Below are 25,279 nucleotides of genomic sequence, written 5' to 3' on the forward strand. Positions count from 1 at the left end.
AGCATTAAACTCCATCTGTCATCGTTCAGATCACTCTTCTAACTGGCCTAAATCTCTCTACAAACTTTGAAAACCTACTTCATTGTCCACAACGCCACCTACCTTAGTATCATCTGCATACTTACTAATCCAATTTACATGACCTTTCACGCACAAATCCAGGTTGACTGTTCCTAATCAGACCCTGTCTATCCGGATAATTTTATATAGCATTTCTAATAATATTTTCCGTTAATTTACTCACCAGTGACGTCAAACCAGTAGGCCTATAATTGCTAGGTTTACACTTAAACCCTTTTTAAACAATGAACCCAATATGCTAATTGTCCGACACCATCCCTGTTTCTAATGACATCTGAAATATTTCTGTCAGAGCCCCTGCTATTTCTATACTAACCTCGCACAAGATCCCAGGGAATATTCTGTCAAGAACCGGAGATTTATCCACTTTTATATTCCTTAAAAGCGCCAGTACTTCCTCCTCTTTAATCGTCATAGTTTCCATAACTTTCCTACTTGTTTCCTTTGGCTTACAAAATTCAATATCCTTCTCCTTAGTGAATACCGAAGAAAGGAAATTGTTCAAAATCTCCCCCGTCTCTTTCGGCTCTGATTCTGTAAGGGACCAATTTTATCCCTCACTATCCTTTTGCCGTTAATATAACTGTAGAAACCCTTCGGATTTAGTTTCACCTTACTTGCCAAAGCAACCTCGTATCATCTTTCAGCTTTTCTAATTTATTTTTTAAGATTCTTCTTACATTGTTTATATTCCTCGAGCACCTCATTTACTCCAAGCTGCCTATATTTATTGTAGACATATCTCCTTTTCCTAACCAAGTTTCCAATATCCCTTGAAAACCATGGCTCTCTCAAACTTTTAACCTTTCCTTTCAACCTAACAGGAACATAAAGTTTCCGTACCCTCAAAATATCAACTTTAAATGACCGACATTTCTCTATTACATCCTTCCCATGAAACAAATTGTCCCAATCCACTCCTTCTAAATCCTTTCGCATCTCCTCAAAGTTAGCCTTTCTTCAATCAAAAATATCAACCCTGGGTCCAGTCCTATCCTTCTCCATAAATATATTGAAACTAATGGCATTGTGATCACTGGACCCGAAGTGCTCCCCAACACATACCTCCGTCACCTGACCTATTTCATTCCCTAACAGAAGATCCAACACTGCCCCTTCTCTAGTTGGTACCGCTATGTATTGCTGCAAAAGACTATGCTGCACACATTGTACAAACTCCAAACCATCCCTTTTACAGTATGGGCTTCCCAGTCTGTATGGAAAATTAAAATCTCCCACAATCACAATCCTGTGCTTACTACAAATATCTGCTCTCTCCTTGCAAATTTGCTCCTCCAATTCTCGCTGCTCATTAGGTGGTCTATAATACACCCCTATAACTGTTACTACACCTTTCCCATTCCTCAATTCCATGCAGATAGTCTCCCTAGACGAGCCCTCTAATCTATCCCTCCAGAGCACCGCTGTAATTTTTTCTCTGACAAGCAAGGCAACACCTCCCCCTCTTGTCCCTCCGATTCTATTACACCTGAAGCAACGAAATCCAGGAACATTTAGTTACCAATCACACCACAGCTGCAACCGTGTTTCACTATTAGCTACAACATCATACTTCCAGGTATCTATCCATGCTCCAAGTTCGTCCACCTTTCTTACAATTCTCCTAGCATTAAAATAAACGCATTTAAGAAATTGTCCACCTCTTCCTCTCTGTTTATCTCGAACAGTACAAAGAACTTCACTGTCTTCTTTTTCTTCCTTCTCCCATTCATCTGTTCCTACACTCTGGTTCCCCTTCCCCCTCATATCTAGTTTAAATCCACTGCAGCCTCTCTAGCAAACCTATTTGCAAGAATATCTGTCCCCCTCCAGTTCATATGTAAACCGTCCCGCCGGAACAGTTTCCACCTTCCCTGGAAAACTGCTCAATTATCCATAAATCTAAAGCCCTCCCTGCTGCACCATGTCTTCAGCTACGTGTTGAGCAGCACTATCTTACTATTTCTAAAGCCAACTGCACGTAGCTCTAGTAGCAATCCTGAGATTGCTATCCTGGAGGTCTTGTCCTTTAACTTGGCACCTAGTTCCCTAAACTCACCTTTCAGGACCTTCTCACTCTTCCTACCCACGTCATTGGTCCCTACATGGACAAGGACATCCGGCTGCTCACCCTCCGTCTTGAGAATACTGAGAACTTGATCTGAGATATCGCGGACCCTGGCAACAGGGAGCCAACAAACCATCTGGGATTCTCGATCTCTTCCACAGAAACTCCGATCTGTCCCACTAACTATCGAATCCACTATTAATACTGCTCTCCTCTTTTCCCTCTTTTCTTTCCAAGCTGAGGGTTCAGTCTCGGTGCCAGAGACGCAACCACTGAAACTTGTCCCTGGTAGGTCGTCCCCACCAACAGTATCCAAAACGGTATACTTATTGTTGTTGGGAACTGCCACAGTTCTGCTCTTCCTGTCTATTCCCCTTCTCTCTTCTGAAAGTCACCCAACTACCTATCTCCTGACTACTAAGAGTGACTATCTCCCTGAAACTCCCGTCTATTTATGCATCTGCCTCCCAAATGATCCGAAGTTCATCCAGCTCCAGCTCCAGTTCCCTAACACTGTTTGTCAGGAGCTGCAGCTGGATGCACCTTTTGCAAGTGTAGTCATCAGTGACATCAGTGCTCGCCCTGTCTTCCCACATACTGCCAACAGAGCACTCAACTGCCTACTCAACTGCCTACTACCTCCATTGCCTACTCCTAATCTAATTAGATTATTTAAAGGAGCTTACCCGGCTTTACCTCACCTGGAGTTCAGCTCGTACTCAGCCTATGCTCACCTTTTAAATTCCCCCGCTGATCTCAGAGGCCGACTTTCACGCGCTTGCGTAGTTGTGCCCCGTTCAAACCTCGCCTCTGCCTGTTCACACCGAAGCCTGATTGAGCCAAAGCCGACCCACTCTGCCTCAGTCCACTCCGACGATGGCCGCTACGGCAATGGACATCGTCGAGAAATTGTGGGGAAGTCGTTGTTAAGCTGACATACAAAGACAGGAATCGAAATGTTGAGTATGATAGGAATAAAATATTGTGCTGCGTCTATTTCAATTCTAGGAGCAGTGTAAGTATAGCGAATTAGCATAGAGTGTGGATCAATGCATCCAACTATGACATTGTAGCCATTCGTGAAACTTCGTTGCAGTATTCTATTGTCGATAGAGCGGGAGGGTTTAAACAGGGGTTGGCATTGCTAGTCATAGATGTGTCACTTCAGTACTCAGAAACGTCAAATTGAAGGGTTTCTCTCCTGAGAATATATGGATGTAACGGAGGAATAAGAAGAGATTTACCATGTTAATGGGCTTGATTCCTTAATATAGAGGTCACAACTGGAGTGAGCGATATTGTATCTCCTATTAGAGAACGAGTCAGGTTACGTGATAGAACTGTGTGTAGCGAAACTCTTACAATAATTATAATTGCAGTGTTTGCAAAATAATTCTGGAACGATAGCTGTTTTCTTCAGTTTGAGATTCGTGGCTGAAGAAAAGTCAGCACTGTTGAAATCAGAAAGGATTTGGCAAGAGTGGATTGGGATGGGTTTTTTTTTTCCAGCAAAGACGAGTTGCTAACTTGGGGGCTTTCAAAAGAGAAATGTAGAGAGTACAGATGTTCTGTTTTACTGTCATAATAAAAAGCAAGTAAAACAGGTTTAGGGAATTTTGACTTTAGAGAGTCATTGAGGCCTTGGTTAAGAGGGAGACGCATAGCAATATAAAGAGCACCATAACAAGGGAACTTGAGGAGCATAGGAAATGCACTAAGAAGGAAATCAGGAGGACTAAAGAAGAAATGGAGTTGCTCGAGCAGACAAGGTGAAGCAAGATCCCGGGGGGGTGGGGGTCTGCAGATTTATTAAGAGCAAAAGGACAGCAAAATGTTTAATAACTGATGTCACTGGAATACTAGAGAGAAATCACCTGAGAGATACATTGGAATCTATTTTTGAAAATGTTAGCATGAGTTACTTGCACTACCACTTAAATATCAGAAAGCACTGAGCCAAAAGAAATTAGAGATGGGCACAGAGTATAGAACTGAGGAAGAACAACAGAGCGGTCATGGAAGGAATGCAGAATACAGAGCAGTAAATGGTGCTTGTTGTTTTCAGGTATATTAGGATCCATAAATCACCACGCCGTGATAAGATGTTCCCTCAGACGTTGCGGAAGGCTGGTGCAAAACCTGCAGGGGTTAGGTCCTAGAAGAAACATTTATAACATTCTTAGACATGTCTAGGGTGCCGAGATTAGAGGATAGCTAATGTTGGTTTGTTACTTAAGACAGGCTCGAAGAATGATAGACTAAATAGCTTTACGTCGGTACTGGGTATTTTAAGGCTTCCCTCATCTGCGCCTCTCAGCTGACCACGATCCTAAAGGTTAAGTACAGCATTTATTTGGTCAGCCACATCTATTTCAAGCTGGCAGGAGAGAAGAGCTTCCAGAAATATCTCCCTTCTCTCTTCTCCCATATTATCCTGACTGGTTGCCCTCTTTCTTCTGCTCTGCTCTCCTGCCTGTCATCTCCCTCTTTCTCCCATGGTCCATTCTTGTATACTGCTTCCACCTATCAACACCCAGTTTCACGCTTCCCGACCCACTCCCACCCATCAGGTTTCAACTATCATCGACTAGTTTGTAATCGCTTCCCTTTCCCACTACAAAATTCTAATCCCGGCTTCCTCCCACATTCCTTTCAGCTAGATAATATTATACATTTCCACGTATGCTGTCAAACCTGTTGAGCTCCTTCAGTGTTTTGTGTAATGCTCTGGATTCCAGCATCTGCAGATTCTCCTGTATTTATAGCGTTTTTTATTGATTCATTAACATACAACATGGAACACAGTCAGGACAGGAACAGACTGAACACAATGTCTGCACCTAACGTAATGCGAAATTAAGCTAAGTCTCTTCCCCCTACATATCGTTCATTTCCCTCCATTCCCCGCACATTTATTTGTATATTGAAAAATGTCTTCAACGCTATTACATTGGCAGCCGTTTCCGGACACATTCCAAGTCACCACAAAGTACACTGCAGATGCTGTGGTCAAATCAACACGTACAAACAGTCAGTTGAAAACCTTTAATTAAGTGCAGAGATTTGAGAGACTTATCTTGTGATTTCCTGGAGCGAAGATAACTGAAGGGAGACCTGCAATTAAATCATTTTCTTTAGAGGGGTGACATACGATTGGAAGACGTGGAATCCTCGTGCGGCAGGGCTAAGAAAGTGCAAAGGTAAGAAAGCCCTGACAGTAATTATCGATTTGGAAAATGGAATTCATGCTTGTAACCGAACGAATTTTGGAATGCCTCCGAAATGCCTTTTTTAGAGTAGCTTGTGGTGGAGCTCACAAGTGGACTGAGCAGTTCTGTACTTGGTGTTGTGTAATGAACCGGATATGTTTAGGGACCTTCTGTTAATGGAACCCTTCGGACGTAGTGGATATACTATGATAGAATCGACCCGGTAATTAGACAGGAAGGAGCTAACTTTAGACGTTTCTTTACTACTGTAGGATAAAGAGAATTACAGTTGTCTGAGAATGGAGCTGGCCAGGATTGATTGGAAAGGGCACTAGCGGACATGACGGCAGATCAACAAAGGCCGGGGTGTGGGAGCAATATAGAAGGCATAGGACTGGTAAATCACAAGAGGATTTCTTCTAAGTATTTTGTATCAGTCTTCACTGTGGAATACACTAGTAGTATACTGGAAGTTCGAAAATGTGAAGGCGCTGAAGTGAATGTACTTGCTATTACCAGCGAGATAGTGCTTGGTAAAGTGAAAAGTCTGAAGATAGGTAAGTCACCTGAACTGTTGTACTACTCCACATGGTTCTAAACAAGGTAGTAGTTGAGATTGTAGAAGATTAATAATGCTTTTCAAAGAATCATCGATTGGGAATGTTTCCAGAGGACCGGAAAATTGTAAATATCACTCCACTCTCAGAGGCAAAATCTTCTCCCCCATAGTTTTATTCCGTTGGTTTTTTAAAAATTTCTCCAACTTCCCATTAATTTCTGGTCTATGTTCTGCAGTCTCTGGCTTTTCTGTTGGCTATGACGTCCTTAAAGACACGGCTGTTGTCTCCCTGCCTTTAGAACAATCCTCTTGGGATTTACTAATCCTATGCCTTCTATATTGCTCCCACACCCCGGCCTTTGTTGATCTGCCGTCATGCCCAACCTCAGGGTCAGCCTCGTCCCAGTGGTAGGGACAGTGCTGGCCTCGATTGTTAAGCGTGTGGTTTCAGGGTACAAAAAGCCAATGTCAGCATGGTTTCCTGAAGATAACATTTTGCCTGACACATCAGTTGGAATTCTTTGAATAAATAACAAGCAGGGTAGACAAAGGAGTATCAGTGGAAGTTCTGTACTTCTATTTTCAGAAGGGCTTGGGCAAAGTCCCACACTTGAGGCGACGATACAAAATAAGAACCAACGGCATTATAGGAAAGACACAAGCATGGATAAAGCATTGATCGATCGGATGGAGGCAAATATCGGGAATAAAGGGATACTTCTCGAATTGATTGCCAGTGAGCAGTGATATACCACGGGAATCAGTGTTGAGCTGGCTTCTTTTTAAGCTGTATGTCAACGATTTGGAAGACGAAATTTATTTGTGGCCGAATCTGAGAATGATATGGAGAAGCAGGTACTGTTGAGGAAACGGAGAAGCTGCAAAAGGACTTATACAGATTAGGAGAATGGGAAAAAATGTTGGAAGTGTATGGTCATGCACTTTGATAGAACGAATAAAAGCATACACTATTTTCGATACGGGTTGAAAATTTAAAACACCGAAATTCAAATGGATTTGGAAGTGCTAATGCAAGATTCTTAAAAGTCTCGTTTTCAGGTTGAATCGGTGGTGAGGAAGCCGAATGCGATATTAAAATTCATTTCAAAAACTCGGGAATATAAAAGCAAGAATGTGTTGCTAAGGCTGTACCACGCACAGGTGTGGACTCAGTCGGAGTATTTTGGGCAGTTTAGCATCCATTATTTAAGAAACCAGGTGCTGATATTATAGAGGTTTCAGAGGATTTCGAGAAAGATTCCTGGAATCAAACGGTTATCTTACATGCAGCCGTTGAAGGATTGGCGTGCAATCGCTAGAATTTAGAAGAATCATGGTGATCTCAATGAAATCTATGGAATGTCGAAAGGCCTAAATAGTGTGGAAGTGTGAATTGGTTGGAGAATCTAGGATCAGACTGCACAGCATCAAAGTAGAGGAACATCCATTTTGGACAGAGATGAGGAGGAATTTCTTTAGCCAGGGAGTGGTGAATCCATGGAAGCCATTGCCACAAGAGTTTGTGGAGGCGAAGGCACTGTGTGGAGTTAATGTGGAGATTAAGAGGGTCTTGATTAGACTTCGTGTTAAAGGTTACGGGGGGACGGCAGGAGAACTAGATTGAGTGGGAAATACATCAGCCAAGATGAAATCGCAGAGCAGGCTCAATGATCCAAATAGCCTTATTCCGCTCCCATACCTTATGGGTGTATGGTCTTATAATATAATTGGCATTGACAGAGTACAATGTCTGAAACATTTTTACCTATGGGCGAAAAACTGACTTTGAATTTCAGCTGAGAGGGGACAAATTTAAAGGAGATCTGATGTGTGAGATTGTACACCAAGAATCGTTAATACCGGAATTATAAGGTTGAATTTGGAGTCAGGTATAATCACTACATTATGCTGTTATTTAGACAGGTACTTAAATGCATGGTAAGATAGCATCTTAATGCCGGCAAATAGAACTAGTGTTAACAAACGAGAAGTTAGAATGGTCGCTGGGGCCATTTTCTGTGCTGTACAGCTCCTTGACTCAATTACTCTGACTACACTTGATGCAGTCTACATTCAACCACTGCTATTACAGATATTATTGAAACGCAAAACCCAAAGTTTTGACATATTTTTCTGAAGCTCTTACAATCATCTAATTGCAGGGTGTGGGAATAAACGGAACAAATTCTGCTTGGCTAGTGTTGGTGTATACAGGTGTCGGTGTTGTAACCTTTTTTGTCGGTAACCGCCAGTAATTGCGATGACTGAGTCTATGGTTTTGTGCCCACGTTTGGGGACGATATACAAATAGGTGGAGGAACTGGTAGTGTTCATGAAACACGGAGTCGGCGGGAGCTCTTAGAATGGGCTCATTAAAATCAACAGAATTGGCAGCGAACCGATAGACGGAATATAATGTACAGATGTGCGTGATCGTGCAATTTGATAAAGGAATAAATATGTAGATGATAGTCTAAGTGGGGTGCAAGTTCGAAACTTAGATGTGTGAAGAGTGCGTCGGGTACTTATGAACGATTCAATAAAGGTTTTTATTTCGAGAGGTCGATAATATACGTAATCGCTAGACTGAGATGCGGAATAAACAGAATATTGGTCAGACAGCGCCTGGAGTAGTGTAAGCTGTTTAATCCCGAACAGAAATATCCACAAGGTACTACAGGATACAGAAAATGCATGGAAGAAGAGCGATGTTACAACAGACTTGGGGGATTTCAATGCGCAAGTAGATTGGGAAAATTATGCCGCTGCTGGACCTTAACAAGGGAGATTTCGGAAATGGGTCAGAGATGACTTTTTGGAACAGCTCGTGGTTGAGCCCACCAGAGGTTCAACTATTCCGGGGTGGGTGTTGTGCAAATACCGGAATTGATTCAAGAACTTAAGGTAAAAGAACCCTTATGGGCAAGAGTTCACCCTAAAACCCCACAACAGTAGTAAGAACGTGGTCTACGAATTATGGCAGGAGATGGAAAAAATCCCAAAATGGTTGTGTTTCAATAGCCATGTTGGATATAATATGCATGTAGTTTGGGAAACTCGGGTTGTATTCCGAGAGCAGGAGTGACTAGAATAATTACGAGATGGATTTTTAGAAAAGCTCTTGGTTCTGCTGTTCTGGTTTGGACGTTCTGATTGAAATATACAGCTTAAGGTAAAATGATCCTTACGGGGCAGTGATTATAATGTGATTGAAATTTGAATGGTTGAAATTTCAGGAGAACCTAAACTTAGATCCAGCTGTATCACAATGGAGTAAGGGGATCAGAGAGCCACTTGGGGGCTATTTGGAGGAAGCAACAGTGGCCGTGCTTCTGGCACTGAGTCTTGCCCTGCAGAAAATTGAAGAGGATGGCAGCAGTAAGAGGTGGTTCTGTAGTTAAGGTGACAGATAGCCATTGCTCCGGAAGCGAAAAGGATGGTATTTTGCCTCCCAAGTTCCAATGTCAGCGATGTTTCTGAATGCGTCCACAAAATCTTGAAAAGGGAGGATGAGCTGCCAGCAGTTGAGGTACGTACTGGTAGCAACAGCATAGGTAGAAAATGGAAGAAGTCCTGCAGGCAGAATACAGTAAGCTAGGATGGGAGCTGAGAAACAGGATCGCAACTCGGGAATTCTGTCTGAGCAACACGATAGTGCGGACAAGAAAAGAACGAGGTGGTGGATTAACGCGCGTCTGAAGAATTTGAAGCGGGGTAGAGATTCAGTTTTCTGGATAATTGGGATCACTTCTGGGGCAGGTGTGACCTTTACAAAAGAGACAAGTGCAGTTGAATACGAAGGGGACTAATATCTTTGAAGGCAGGTTTACTAGAGATGTTGGGAGTGGTTTAAACCAATGTGGCAGGACGATTCGATCCACTATGATAGAGCTGAGGATTACTCAGCACGTCCATAAAAGTCAGGAAGCAGGAATGGGTGAAATTGTTGTTCGAGACGAAAACTTCCGCGAAGCAAACTCAAAGGTCTTTAGGTGGATAAGTCACCGGGACCAGGTGGACTACATTTCAGAGTCCTGAAAGATGTTGCTGAAGAGATAACGGATGCATTGGTCATGATCGTTCAAGAATAAGTTGAATCTGGAATGGCCCAGAGTACCAGAAAATTGCAAATATCACTCCACTCCTTAAGACTAGAGGGAGACAAAGGAAAGCAAATTGTAAGCCAGTTAGCCTAACCTCACTTGTTAGAAAAATGTCCGAGACCATAATGAAATATGAAGTTTCGAGGTACTTGAGGTCTAATGATAAAATAGGTCAAAGTCAGCATGGTTTTTGTAAAGGGTTAACTTGCCTGACAAATCTGTTAAGAGTTATTGGAGGAAGTCAATAGACAATAGACAATAGGTGCAGAAGTAGACCATTCGGCCCTTCGAGCCTGCACCGCCATTCCGAGATTATGGCTGATCATTTACCATCAATACCCGGTTCCTGCCTTGTCCCCATATCCCTTGATTCCCCTATCCATAAGATACCTATGTAGCTCCTTCTTGAAAGCATCCAGAGAATTGGCCTCCACTGCCTTCCGAGGCAGTGCATTACAGACCCCCACAACTCGCTGGGAGAAGAAGTATTTCCTTAACTCTGTCCTAAATGACCTACCCCTTATTCTCAAACCATGCCCTCCCAGCATCTGGAACATAATTCCCGCCTCTATCTTGTCCAATCCCTTAATAATCTTACATGTTGCAATCAGATCCCCTCTCAATCTCCTCAATTTAAGCGTGTACAATCCCAGTCTCTCTAACCTCTCTGCGTAAGACAGTCAGAGTATCCCAGGAATTAATCTCGTGAATCTACGCTGCACTTCCTCTACAGCCAGGATGTCCTTCCTTAACCCTGGAGACCAAAACTGTACACAATACTCCAAGTGTGGTCTCACCAGGGCTCTGTACAAATGCAAGAGGATTTCCTTGCTCTTGTACTCAATTCCCTTTGTAATACAGGCCAACTTTCCATTAGCCTTCTTCACTGCCTGTTGCACTTGCTCATTCACCTTCAGTGACTGATGAACAAGGACTCCTAGATCTCTTTGTATTTCTCCCTTACCTAACTTTACACTGTTCAGATCATAATCTGCTTTCCTGTTCTTACTCCCAAAGTGGATAACCTCACACTTATTCACATTAAACGTCATCTGCCAAGTATTTGCCCACTCACCCAGCCTATCCAAGTCACGATGAATTCTCCTAACATCCTCATCACACATCACACTGCCACCCAGCTTAGTATCATCAGCAAATTTGCTGATGTTATTCTCAATGCCTTCATTTAAGTCGTTGACCTAAATCGTAAACAGCTGTGGTCCCAATACCGAGCCCTCTGGCATCTCACTAGTCACCAGCTGCCATTCCAAGAAACACCCATTCACCGCTACCCTTTGTTTTCTATCTGCTAACCATTTTTCTATCCATGTCAGTGTCTTCCGCCCAACGCCATGAGCTTTGATTTTACCCACCAATCTCCTATGTGGGACCTTATCAAATGCCTTCTGAAAAACAAGGTACACTACATCCACTGGATCTCCCTTGTCTAACTTCCTGGTTACATCCTCGAAAAGCTCCAATAGATTAGTCAAGCATGATTTACCCTTGGTAAATCCATGCTGGCTCGGCCCAATCCTATCACTGCTATCTAGATATGCCACTATTTCATCTTTAATAATGGACTCTAGCATCTTCCCCACTACTGATGTTAGGCTGACAGGTCGATAGTTCTCTGTTTTCTCCCTCCCTCCTTTCTTAAAAAGTGGGATAACATTAGCCATTCTCCAATCCGCAGGAACTGATCCTGAATCTAAGGAACATTGGAAAATGATTACCGATGCATCTGCAATTTCCAGGGCCACCTCCTCTAGTACCCTAGGATGTAGACCATCTGGACCTGGGGATTTGTCAGCCTTCAGTCCCATCAGTCTACTCATCACCTTTCCTTCCTAATGTCAGTATGTTTCATTTCCTCTGTTACCCTATGTCCTTGGCCCATAATAGATCTGGGAGATTGCTTGTGTCTTCCTTAGTGAAGACGAATCTAAAGTACGCATTAAATTCTTCTGCTATTTCTCTGTTTCCCATAACAATTTCACCCAATTCCTCAAGGGCACAACATTGTTTTTAACTATCTTCTTTCTCTTCACATACCTAAAAAAGCTTTTGCTATCCTCCTTTATATTCCTGGCTAGCTTGCATCCGTACCTCATTTTTTCTCCCCGTATTGCCTTTTTAGTTAAGTTCTGTTGTTCCTTAAAAATTTCCCAATCATCTGTCCTCCCACTCACCTTAGCTCTGTCATACTTCCTTTTTTTTAATGCTATGCAATCTTTGACTTCCTTTGTCAACCACTGTGGCCCCTTCCCCACTTTGAATCCTTCCTTCTCCTGGGGATGAACTGATTTTGCACCTTGTGCATTATCCCCAAGAATACCTGCCATTGCTGTTCCACTGTCTTTTCTGCTAGGATATCCGTCCAGTTAACTTTAGCCAGCTCCTCCTTCATGGCTCCATAGTCTCCTTTGTTCAGCTGCAGCACTGACACCTCCGAGCTACCCTTATCCTTCTCAAATTGCAGATAAAAACATCATATTATGATCACTACCTCCTAAAGGCTCCTTTACTTCAAGATCGCTTTTCAAATCCTGTTCATTACATAACACTGAATCCAGAATAGCCTTGTCCCTGGTTGGCTCTCGTACAAGCTGTCCCAAGAATGCATCCCTTAAGCACTCTACAAACTCCCTATCCTGGGGTCCAGCACCAACCTGATTCTCCTAGTTCACCTGCATGTTGAAATCCCCCATAACTACTGCGACATTACCTTTGCCAGATACCAATGTTAACTCCCTATTCAACTTGCAAGATAGGCAGGCAGGAGACAGGCAATGAATGTCATTTACTTGGATTTTCAGAAGGCATTTGATAAAGTGACACACATGAGACTACTTAGCATGTTAAAATATTATGGCGCTACAGGAAAGATACTAGCCGGGATCGAGGATTGGCTGTAGACAAGAAGCAGCAGGTGGGAATAAAGAGCAACTTTTCTGGTTCGCTGCCAGAGACCAGTGGTGTTCCTCTGGGGTCGGTATTGGAACCGCTGTTTTTCACATTGTCAGTTATTTCGATAGTGGAATTAACGGCTTCCTTGTAAAGTTTACGGATGCTATGAAGATAGGTGGTGGAGAGGGTAGCGCTGAAACAAATTGGAAGAATGAGCAAGAATGAGCTAGCTGGAATATAGTGTAGGGCAGTGCATGATGATGCATTTTGGTAAAAGGATGATTGCGCAGACTATTATCTAATTAGGGGTGAAATTTCAAACATCGGAAGTGCAAACGGACTTATGGATATTGAATCAGTCATGATGTCATAACGGAGTTATCCGACAGGCCAAATGGCCTAATTATGCTCCTCTACCATATGACTTAAAACCATAGGGGGCGCATAATAGAACAAGAATTTCTGGGAAGTTAGGGGACTGGAAAGCTTTTCATACCCAGCAGAAAGCAACTGAAAAATCGTTTATCAGGAAGCGTGGAATACAAAGGTAATCTAATCTATAATGTTAAAGACAATACCAAAAGTTTCTTCAGATTCATAAAGTGTAAAAGAGGGAAGAGTGGATATCTGGCTGCTGGAAAACGATCCTGGAGTGGTAGTAATATGGAACAAGGAGGTGCCAGACGAATTGAATAATTATTTCGCCTCAGCTTTCACTGCGGAATCAAGAGCAGAATGGTGGAATTTCGGGAGCGTCAGGGGTCAGAGGTGCGTGATGTTTCCATTACGAGGGGAAAAGGTCTTGGGAAACTGAAAACTCTGAAGCTAGATGGGATAGCCGGTCCAGAGGTTGTGGCATCCCAGGGTTCCGAAAGACATGGTTGTGTAATTGTGCGGACATTAGTCATGACCGGTGTTGTCGGGATATCAGTGGACAGTCCTGGGTACGAATCCGACGTGGTCCCAAACAGGGAAGCAGCAGTATCTTCTCGGAATAAAGGCATGGCAATATACTTCCATATGAAGCAACGATTACGATATGGACACCGACACTATCCATACGATCACCATGAGCTGACGACGACAAACAAGAATATAAATGCAAGGATCTACAAAGCACTGGTAAGGCCTCATTTGGCGTATTGTGAGCTGGTTTGGGCCCTTTATCTTAGGAAAGATGCGCTGACACTGGAGAGGGTACAAAATAATTTTCACGAAAATTATTCTAGGATTGAAGAGCATTTGATTGCCAGGATGCATTCGATTTCAGATGAATTAGGGGCGTCCAACTTGAAACTTATAGAATTTTCAAAGCCAGAGGGTTAACATGTGGCACACACAAAATGCTGGTGAAAAACAGCAGGCCAGGCAGCATCTATAAGGAGAAGCACTTGTCGACGTTTCGGGCCGAGGCCCTTCGTCAGGACGTTAGCATATGAGGATCTTATGACCACCCTTGGACTGTACCCCTTGGAGTTTAGAAGAATGAGTGGTACCTCATAGAAACATTTCGAATGTTGAAAGGCATGGACGGAGTTCATGTGGCAAAGTTGTTTCCCATGGTGGGGGAGTCTAGTACGAGAGGACATCACTTGAGGTTTGCAGGGCGCCCATTCAGAAAAGAGATGCGTCAGTCCTGACGAAGGGTCTCGGCCCGAAACCTCGACAGTGCTTCTTCCTATAGATGCTGCCTGGCCTGCTGCGTTCCATCAATATTGTGTGTGTATTGCACAGCCACATCTATGTATTTCGGCCCAACACATCCATGCCGACAATGGCGCCAATTTAATCCAGTCAAATTGGCGCACTTTACAACCAAATGACTCTAAACATTTACTATCTTATAAATATTGTTATTGCATCTGACTCAACAACTTTGCCAGTTGTGTCGTTATAAAGGCGACCTCTATCTGAAGAATTTGACTCGCAAATCAGATGGGAAAATCTCAGACCAGAGGACACGGAGAAGTGGTCGTATTCTGTTCCCGTCTTGTGATCTTATGATTCTGGTTAAAAGGCACCAGAATGGGTCTATCGCGGCTTGAAGGAATGGTGAAACATATTCAACAGGTCGAATGGCTTAATCCTGTCCTTACGTCTCATGGGCATATGGCCTTTTCCTGTGCTGTAGATCTCCTTGACTCAGTAACTCCGACTCTGACTGCATCGGGTGCATACAATACTGACCCGATGATGGTTACATTTTTTTTTACCTATGAAATACACGGAGTGCATAAATCAAAGTATTGACATATTAAGTTTGTAGCAATTACGTTTATTGATTGCAGACCGTTCAATTAATCCGTACGTCAACTCAAGCTTTCTGACCATAAAATACCAGAAGATTCATATCAAAACATTTAATTCAGTTCAATAATTGGATGAATGTAAGTTCTGTGTCCGTTGCTGCAGGGGAACGTTAATGCATTATTTCAATATAAGTATATCCGTAAAAGTAACATCAATGTAGGACTGAAACAACGAAAATGTAGAGCAAAGAAGCGGGACATGGAAAAGAGGAACCGAAAGGTACTAGTGTGTAGTTGGTTGAATGTAGAGGAATATACAGTCGGATTGTAATAAAAGGTATCTGTTACGATGTCTTTAATCAGATAGGGCGCCCGAGTAGAGACTTCACGTTTCATTGGTATAAGTCATTCGAGAGGCCATACTTGGAGATACTTCTCGAGTATTGGTCACTCACTCTGTTATAGCAAAACAGTGTTAAACTGAAAAGAAAGAATATTGCCAGGACATAGCTATCCTAGTTTAGGGATAGTTTGGCCAAGTTAGGTCTTTACTTTCCGTTACGGAAGCGAAGGGAGCTCAACCTTAATGAATTGCTTAAAATTATGAAAAGCATGAACAGCAATCCCTCCTAATGTTAGGAGAGCCCAAACTTAGTTTTCGGTTGAGAGGGGAATAATTGAAAGAAACCTGAGGGGGATACTTCTTCACAGAGACTGTTGTGAGTTTATCGAACTGGATGCCAGAAGACGAGAATAAGAAGATACAGTGGTATAATTTAACAACATTTGGACAGCTACATGGAGTGGTTCAGTATCTGCGGATCAGGTCGAACGCAGGCATTTGAGATCAGCTGGGCTGACAATAAGACGTATGGACGGCCATGGCCGAAGGGTCTGCATGGGTGCCGTATTACTCTGTGAATCAGCGACTCTATGGTGTTAAAGGCCAGGACATATCGAAACGCACCTTTAAAGATTCCTCTCATCTACTTTACCCATAATGTGCTTCTTGGTGTTTCTCTCCGGAGTGATTACAATAATAAAACACTTCGGCGCAAAAATGCAGAGCAGCAATCAAAACTGGACGCCAGGATTGCAAACACTTCAACCGCCACCGTGTATTTCCCAGGAGAACTCACTGAGGCCGGAATAAAAGTGACCCAAACCGCACAAAAGATGAGCATGCTGAATGTTATACATTTTGCCTCGTTAAAGTTATCTGGCAGCTTCCGTGCCAGAAAGGCCAAGACAAAGCAAATGCACGATAACAGGGCGATATAACCCGACGCCAAGTAGAAGGCTGCAGAGGACCCTGTATCACATTCTAAAATAATCCTCTCCCGGTAATATTTAGTGTTGATCACGGGGAAAGGCGGCGCAGTGAGCAGCCAAAACACACATATTAAACCCTGCACAGACGCCAGGAGGAAGACACTTAACTTCTGCTGTCTTTGACCAAACCATTTCATCCTGTTACTGCTGGGATGTGTTGCCTTAAATGCCGTCAGCACCAGAATGGTTTTGACCAGAACACAAGCGATACACATGACAAACGAGACACCAAACGCCGTGCGGCGTAAAATACAGGACCAGTGTGACGGTTCGCCAATGAATGTGACCGAGCATAAAAAACAGCAACTTAGCGCAAATAGAAGGAGGAAGCTCAGCTCAGAGTTGTTAGCTTTAACGAGAGGTGTGTCTCGATGTTTAAAGAATATACACGCTGTCAGTCCAGACATGCACACGCCAAACAGAGAGAGTAACACCAACACCATGCCCAGGATTTCGGTAAAACCCAGATACTCTATTTTCTTCGGGATGCCTTGATCTTTCCGATCGTTGGACCAGTACAGGGGAGGACACTTCATGCAGTCTGCCGAGTCTGTGAAAACCAAACGCGACCATTCCATCATTGAGGGGACGCTTCAGGAATCACTTTGGTTAAACGTTAGATTCCAACATGTATATCTGCTTACCTGTAGTGTTAGTAATTTCTCCATCCGCACAGGACTTGCAGTCAAAACAGCAAATTGGTTGTCCTTTCCTGGCTATCTTTCTTGTACCAGGAGAACAACTTTCAGAACTGACTGCCCGGGGAATCTTGAAGGAAAAACACAGACAATATTTGGTTCATTGCACGTGGAATATACTGACTGCCGTTCAAATGTGTGGAATTAGTCTGTGACCCTATTACTTTTACTTAACCTGATTAACAGTTCCAACAAAAAATACACCCTAATGTTCCTTGAATGTTTTCTCTTTTCTATTATTTACAAATTTTAGAGTTGCTATTGGATGCGAATCGCAGATCGCTTCAAAGACAATGAACTGATTGCATTGTGCATTGATCATCCCACGATCAATACAAAGGAAGAGCATAATTTGCTAATTTGCTCATCACCTTATCTGTGCCGCATTTTTGTTGGTCATTCAGCCGTTGGAAAGATTAGTGCATATTTCCTGTACTTGTGCAATTCAGAATTCTGCACTGTTGTAACAAATGGTTTGTTATATAGTGTAGGACATTTTTGCTGTGTTTACAATATTGGTATATCAAAACAGTGACGGGGATTAAAAATAACCATCATAATACAGGTTGAATTTAAATTTAGTATGAAAACTTAAAACCGTCATGAACAATTGTCACCAAAAGGTAAACCTGACCATTTGGTATTTTCACCCATTTCGGAAGATTGCTATGCGAGTCCATAGCTACCGACATGGCTTACCATGGAATGTAAGCCAAGAATGTATTTCTTTACTGGTTCTTTACTAACCTGTAATTAACTTAAGACTAATACAGCTCAATCTTTTAATTGCATATCGTGTACTGCTCGTTATTTCGTGGTACAGAAATGTAACGGGGAACACATCACGCAGAATCTACCCAAACAAGATTTCTCAGGTTTGGCTGGGCCGGATGCTGTCTTCCCTAGATGAAGGCGCGAACAGAACCTGAGTGTTACATATAACATTCTGATAAGATCATATCTGGACATTGCGTTCATGTCTGGTCTCCTCATTATGGATTTCAAGCGGGAGTTTTAAAGCAGATGTAAAACCAGCTTTAATTGACACTCGTTAAATCAGAAAACTTGCCTTACGAGGACCGGTTGACCATGCTCGAGCTTTTCTGTTTGGAGCGAAGGATGGGAGGCGACTGAATAGAGCTATATAAGATTATAAGAGGCATAGATAGAATGGACATCCAGCTCCTATATTCAGGGAAGCAATGTCCTTTACCAGAGATCATCCGTTTGAGATAAATGTAGGACAGTTTCGTGAAGAGGTAATCATGGGTAGTGTTTTCACACAGAGAATGGGTTGCGAATGGAAAGCACTGCATGATTGGTGATAACTGCTGATATATTAGCAAGAGTTAAAGGACTCAGATAGACACATTAATAAAATAAGAATGGAAGGTTATTAGCTATTTTCAAGTCAAGGGATAGTTTGATCATAGTTACGTTAAAATGGTTGCACAACGTCGTGAGAAGAAAGAGCCTTACGGTGATCTATCGTTCTATGTTCTAAGTAGAAGAAATACCATCTGCCCATTGTTAAGAGCTCCGATACCACAAATCCCCATGTAACGTCTCCTCAATATGTAATGAGAATTGTTCACGCAATGTTCGCTGGTGTGGTTGGTGGTGGGGTCGTGGTGCATCCGTTTTAATCCATTCAGAAAGGCCGATGCTACAGACAGCCTGCTGCTGAAACTTAGCTTGTATTTTTCTCATCGGATGAAACACCATGGAAATTTCCAAGCTTTTTCCATGTTAATTTGTTTTTATGTGAACATTTTAACTGTTCATGGTGACTTCAATATTTATAAAAGTACTATTCAAATATTAACCAGTGTAAATTTGTACTGAGGACTGCGAAAATAAGAGGAGCTAAGTTTAGCAGATTTGGAGGGCAGTCTGTACGTGCACCGGGGTCACCATTCTGCCCTGTCAGGGCTGTTTGTATCTGAATTTGAATGATTAATTCATTTCATGTCATCCAAAAGTATGGAATTACCGCTACTGCCCACAACCAAGGTTTCTCGGATAGCCAGTTGTATGGGGAACTCGGAAATAATGGCAAGAGTAACAACTGGACAGGAATGTCTTGAATTCTTCAGCAATGCTTCGTTTTAACATTATGACGTCTACATTGTCACTTAATATTTACCGCAAGCGTTTTATATAGCTTAAGTTGGCTGTAAAATATTTCTAAATGGAATTAAAGTCATTACGGTTGCTTTACTCCAGAATTTAGACTCTCGTATTAATCCATAGAGTCAACCTGATGCTTAAGTTGAACTGGACTCGCTGTCCCTTCACTAAGTATTTTTAATACCATAGTTCAATGTATGCAAGTGTGCTTTACTTCCGCGGCTGATTACAATGACTTAGTATTAGAACATGTATTATTATGATTTAAATGTTAACAAAATTGGTCACTTTCAAAGGGCAACTATACCTGACGCTTACCACCGCTCCAGACAATCTGATGCAGGTTCAATACAAGTTCTTTACCCGGAGTACCTGATCCGTTGTAATACCCAACGGTCCGAACTTCAAGGCTACCGTTTGCATTAATTTTCCAGTTTACGATGTCATAAGCGGCTGTTGGATTGCCTTTCTCATCAAAATGAACATTCTCTCCAATTTTTGTTGTGAAGTAAATTGACTTCATGTAATGAAGGAGCTAAAAATAGAATCGAATAGATTTCTTTAAGGTTCCTGCACATAAGAGGAGATTTTGCTTTCAAGATTTTGTTGCTATACTGCTCCAGGACATTTCACTCCACGGAACTATAAAAATGTCACTTAATTACACCTGCCTGGATCATCCAATGGCAGCACATTCCAGATATCGCTACCCTCTTTGTAAACAACAAGACTTTCCCGTCTCTTTTCAAATCTCTTATCTCCTGGTGTATATCTGCCGACTACGGCTTGGCTCCCTTAACCTTGTGAATAAAGCTAATACAGTCCACGTTATCTATATCTCTCATTATTTCACTCCTCATTCTCGAACGCTACGAAGTATGAAGATCCAAACTTCCCCTGTAACTCAGGCTCACTTTCTACTTCACTTTCTATCAGCGAAATGTGCATTTGTACATCAAGGTAACTTTCTGACCTTCAGTGCCCTTTACAGTATAAGTAATACCCTGGTCTGAGTATCAAAACTGCAATAGCTATATTGAAAGATGTCTACAATAGAAAAAAATAAAGTGCAAAGTTATAAGTTCCCTACCTGCCACGGTTTAAAGGTTGAAAGACGTGCGCAACTTTTGTTCGGGAATGGCCCTTTGCCACTTTCACATGAAAGCATGTCGTGCAGCGCATGAGCAAAAGCGTAGACTGCTTTATATACAATGTAAGAGTTCCCGTCCATGGTCAAGTCAGTATAGGCGTTGTTGATTTGAAGCAGACTCTCATTTCCGCTACACTGTGGGAGCCGACCAATTGAACCGACTTCGCTGGTCCCGTTATCAAAGCTGGGAGTACACGCGAAGGTGTTTTCCCAGAACTCCATCACTAATGGATTACCGGGAAACCTGGAAGGATGGATTTTGAGCAGGAAGTACTGCACCCCTGGAATTTCCTGCGCAGGCACAGCAGTTCCGAGTGCTCCGGTAAGGAAGTGCATGTCACTATCTACAACGACGAAGTCTGCTGTAATCCACGCCTCACTGCCCACCCACTGCACGCCGCTGAGGTTTTGCCGTAGAACCTCCGCAAATAAAAGGCGCATTTCGCCAAGTCCGGCAAAGGCCACCACGACTTTTGTGCTCGCTTCCTTTATCACTTGTACAATCCTGGTGATCTTATCTGGAGAGTCTGTTCTCTGAAATGATTCGGCGAAGGCAATGCAAAGCCCGACTTCCTCAGCAGCTTCGACAAAGGCTCTCATCCCCGAGTTGCCATAGTTATTGTCGCTGTTAACTATTCCAATCCATGTCCATCCAAACTTTTGAACAAGATGCACCAGTGCCTTGGACTGATGCTCGTCACTTGGGATAGTTCGATGAAATGTTGGATATTCGTTCCTATCGCTGAGGCACACACACGTGGAAAAGTGGCTGACCTGCATTCAGTGAGATACAGTAGTTGGTGTGTTGATTAATGTGCGGGTGTGACAGGCTATATTAACTGGAATGAAAAACGTTTAAACATTAGAAGTTATCAGTGATAAACCTATTTACTGGTCCTGTAAATATAAAACAAAGTTTCTTTTACGTCATGGTGGTGACTATTATTTTTAAACAAATCTTACCAGTGGTATTCGAAAAGGTCTCGTTGCTCTTGCAACGGCGATGGACGCCGAGGATCCAGCGCCACCAACGATCCCAGAGATATTGAGAGGGCCGTCACACGTTTGATCCACGTACGTTTCCTCCTGCCCATTTATCAGAGCCAGAGCGACCTTTGTCGCAATCTCGGGGGAGTTGCAATCATCGTGAATCCCAGTGTGATGTTCGGAAGAAGACTCTCGTCTCTGTTTATTTCCTCAATTGTAAAAATCATGGTCTGTAACAGGCGGAATCCCCTGAAATCAAAACTGAAAATCACCACAGGTTAGATTTGGAATTTGAACTGGCTTATGATAGCTCTATATACCGACATGGAGTTAGAAAGCATTCTTTTATTTTCCTAGATATATTCCTTTCAAGAAATGCTTCGAATTCTCCTGTATCAAAAACAATTTACTAAAATTCTCTCCATATGTTGTAGATCATTTCTGGTACGATTTCTATGCTATGTTTTAATGATGCCAAAATGAACCAGTCATAATGGATTGAGATGGCAAGCAAAAGGTTTAGTTTTGTTTGCTTGTGTCATTACGATTGTTAGACCTAGCACCACCCGATGTTAATACTGTACTTCAGTGGGTAATTGTCCCTTTGTCCGTCCCGCTCACACATGTCTCTGCCGCCACCACTGGAGAAGTCAACAAGAATTCTTCGACTTCTGACTGTGCTACAGATGTTATCCTTAAATCTCGATGGTCCGAGATTTCACCTCATTCATGGTTTCATCTGAATCTGAGATTCTGAGTCTCCAACGTTTGATGCAGCAGGACTTAACATTTGATTATTGAACATGACTCCGTTGGTTTCAGGTCAGGTAAATGTCAGATTAGTAAGTCTATCCCTTGAAGACTCCAGTCATACAGATGCTTTGTATTGTTAAATTATTACTGATTGACTGTTACAACTACAGATAATGGTGACTTTATCATTGACTTCATTGACAAAACTCAGGTTTCCTGATCCCATAAAACAATCATCAAACCAGCTGAATCTATAGCCACTGACTAACTCATTAGGAACACCTGCACGCCTGCCTGTTGATGCCTATCACTAGGCAGCAATTCAATGCATAAAAGCATGCAGATATTGTCAAGCGTTTAAAGTTGTTCTTCAAGCCACACATCAGAATTGAGGAAAATATGAACTAGGTGACTTTGACAGTGAAATGATTGTTGATGCCACATAGGGTAGTGTGAGTATCCCACAATCAGCGAACTTGCTATTTCAAGCACAAAACTCTGTATAGTTTACAGTGAATGGTGCGATGAACAAAAAAAAACCTAGTGCGAGGCAGTCCTATGAGTGAAAACACCCTGTTGATAAGACAACATAGAGGAGAATTACCAGACTGGTACAAACTAACAGGAAGGCGAGAGTAACTCAGATGCCCAGCAGTTAAGAGATGCCGTGCAGATGGGTATCTGTGAACTCACAACACGTCAAACCTAGAAGTGGATAGGCTACGGCAGCAGAAGACCGCAGCCAAGCATTTAGTGTCCACCTTGTTCCGTTCAGGTGTAAATACTCTGTAAAATTTAATCGTAAACTTGAAAGAATAAAACAGAGCGATTAATTAAGACCACAACCAAACAGGTAATTAACAAACCTTTTACATCTCTTTTCTTCTGTCCGTTTGGTGAATGAATTTATCTGCTGGAAACTGTTTAAGTGCACAGAAAATATACCCCCAAGTACAACGTCACTATCCTTTGATATGTTGGGCAGTTGGATTCTTTTCCAAAGCCTACAGTTTAGCGCATCTGAACCCAGAGGAAAAGCCGATCCTACCAAAACTCCGAAAACGAACTGAAACATTGCAGGAAGAAAGATGGCGACTATCGAATATGACTTCTACTGTACTAATACTGATGCTAAACACGAGTCTGACTTTAAATAGGGAAGAAGGTATCCTCAATAGGAACCTGTACCTGTTAGAAAATAACCAACGTCCCGAGTGAATGCAATTATTTTGTGACACTGCGATAAATCGCATGTGCGAGTTCCCAAGAGATCATTTGAGCTGCAAGGCAAATTCATGTTGCTAATTAAATACAGCAACAATAATACATGACAATGACTTTAGCACCATTGACTCATACAACTCATAGATTCACAGTGTAGTTTCAAAGTCAAAAGTCCATGTCAAAGTAAACACTATTATCAAACTCTTTCTGTATTACAATATATCCCATATTGCTATTCCGCCAGCACTATAAAATAAATCAGTACAATAGAGTTTATGAAAATTTATACATAAACAAAGAGAGACAAACAGTCAGTTTGCAAAAGGAGACAAATTGTGCAAGTAAAAACATAAGTAAGACTAAGATTATGAAGTGTAAAGATTCGGACCACGCAGCAGTTGACTGTGGAAGCCTTCAAATAGTGACTGGAGCAATCCTAACGTAGCTATCCTCAAAAAGCCACCTTGAGCTTATGCGCTGAATTTCCAGAGGTTGAATATCATGTATTTTCTTTATGTTTATCCTATGCCCCGCATTGATGACCTGCTGGAAAGGATTGGACGGGCAGACCCCACCACTACACTGGATCGTTGCAAAGGCTACCGGCAGGTTCCCCTGGATTACTAATCAAACCCCCCACTGTCATTTGCACACCTCTGAGACTGCTTCAGTTCACCAGTTTCCCTTTGGTCTTGATGATCAGCCACTTTCCAGCGGCTCAAATACCGGATACTCAAAGGCTGTGAGGACTACAAGGTGGTCTACCTACATGGCGTCGTGTTCTGCAGTCAGATGTGTTCGGAGCACCTGGACCATCCGCGTATGGTCCTGAGGGAATATTCATGATGCTTCCAATCAATCTACAAAATCGTGAGTGGGACAAAAAAGGAAATTAAAATAACTTGACTACCAGCTGGGACATAGAAAGGTTCGAGCAGACGTGGACTTAATGGCAGCGAACCGCAACAGCCCTGAACCTCACACCAAAAGGAAGTGAAGTTCTTCCTGGGTCTGGTAGGATAGCGTTCCCAGTACCCTCCCGAATTCGCCACTCTGACCACACATCTGATTAATCTTACTGGAAAGCCTGTAAGCAATCCTGTGACGTGGACAATTGGGTGTGGAAACGGTTTCCAAGCCTTTCAGTCCACATTTGTTTTTCAGCTGTCCTTCGGACCCCTGATTTTGACAGAAGGTTCCTTGTCTAAGAGGGTGCCTCAGGGGTAGGCTCTGGGGCACTGCTAGCACAAAGAGACATGGAAAAAGCAACCTCTCCTTTATCTGAGCCCAAATCTCTTTCCAAGGTAAATGCACTCCTTACACATGGTGAAATTGTGTTGAGCACGCTTTCGTTTCCCAGCAGTCAATTGGCGACCGTTGAGTCCTAAACAGAGCTGATACGCTCAGGTTGGCTTTATGGTGCCTTTCAGAATCAGACTCAGGTTTATTATCATCTGCATGTGTCGGGAGATTTGTTACATTAGCAGCAGCAGTTCAATGTAATACAAGAAGAATATAAAATAAAACTAATAATAAATTAATCGGTCAATTATATGTATATTGAATACAGTAAATGTCGTGCAAAATACAAATAATATATGTTTAAATGGGAGGCAGAATTCAAGGGTTCCATGTCCATTTAGGAGTCGGATAGCAGAGGGGAAGAATCTTTTCCCGAAACACTGAGTGTGGGCCTTTAGACTTCTGTACCTCCTACCTGACGACAACAGTGAGGAAAGGGCATGAACAGGCGCCTAGGGCTCCTTAATAATGGACGCTGCCTTTCAGAGACACCGCTCCTTGAAGATGTCCTGAGTACTTTGTAG

At 42.5% G+C, this 25,279-nt stretch overlaps 1 pseudogene; it reads right to left on the reverse strand.

Moving 5' to 3' along the window:
* Nucleotides 1-16,148: 16,148 nt before the first annotated feature.
* On the reverse strand, nt 16,149-24,269 carry LOC132403162 (extracellular calcium-sensing receptor-like; annotated as a pseudogene).
* Between the last annotated feature and the right edge of the window lie 1,010 nt (nt 24,270-25,279).

This window comes from Hypanus sabinus, chromosome 2, assembly GCF_030144855.1.
Source record: "Hypanus sabinus isolate sHypSab1 chromosome 2, sHypSab1.hap1, whole genome shotgun sequence".
Classification (NCBI taxonomy): domain Eukaryota; kingdom Metazoa; phylum Chordata; class Chondrichthyes; order Myliobatiformes; family Dasyatidae; genus Hypanus; species Hypanus sabinus.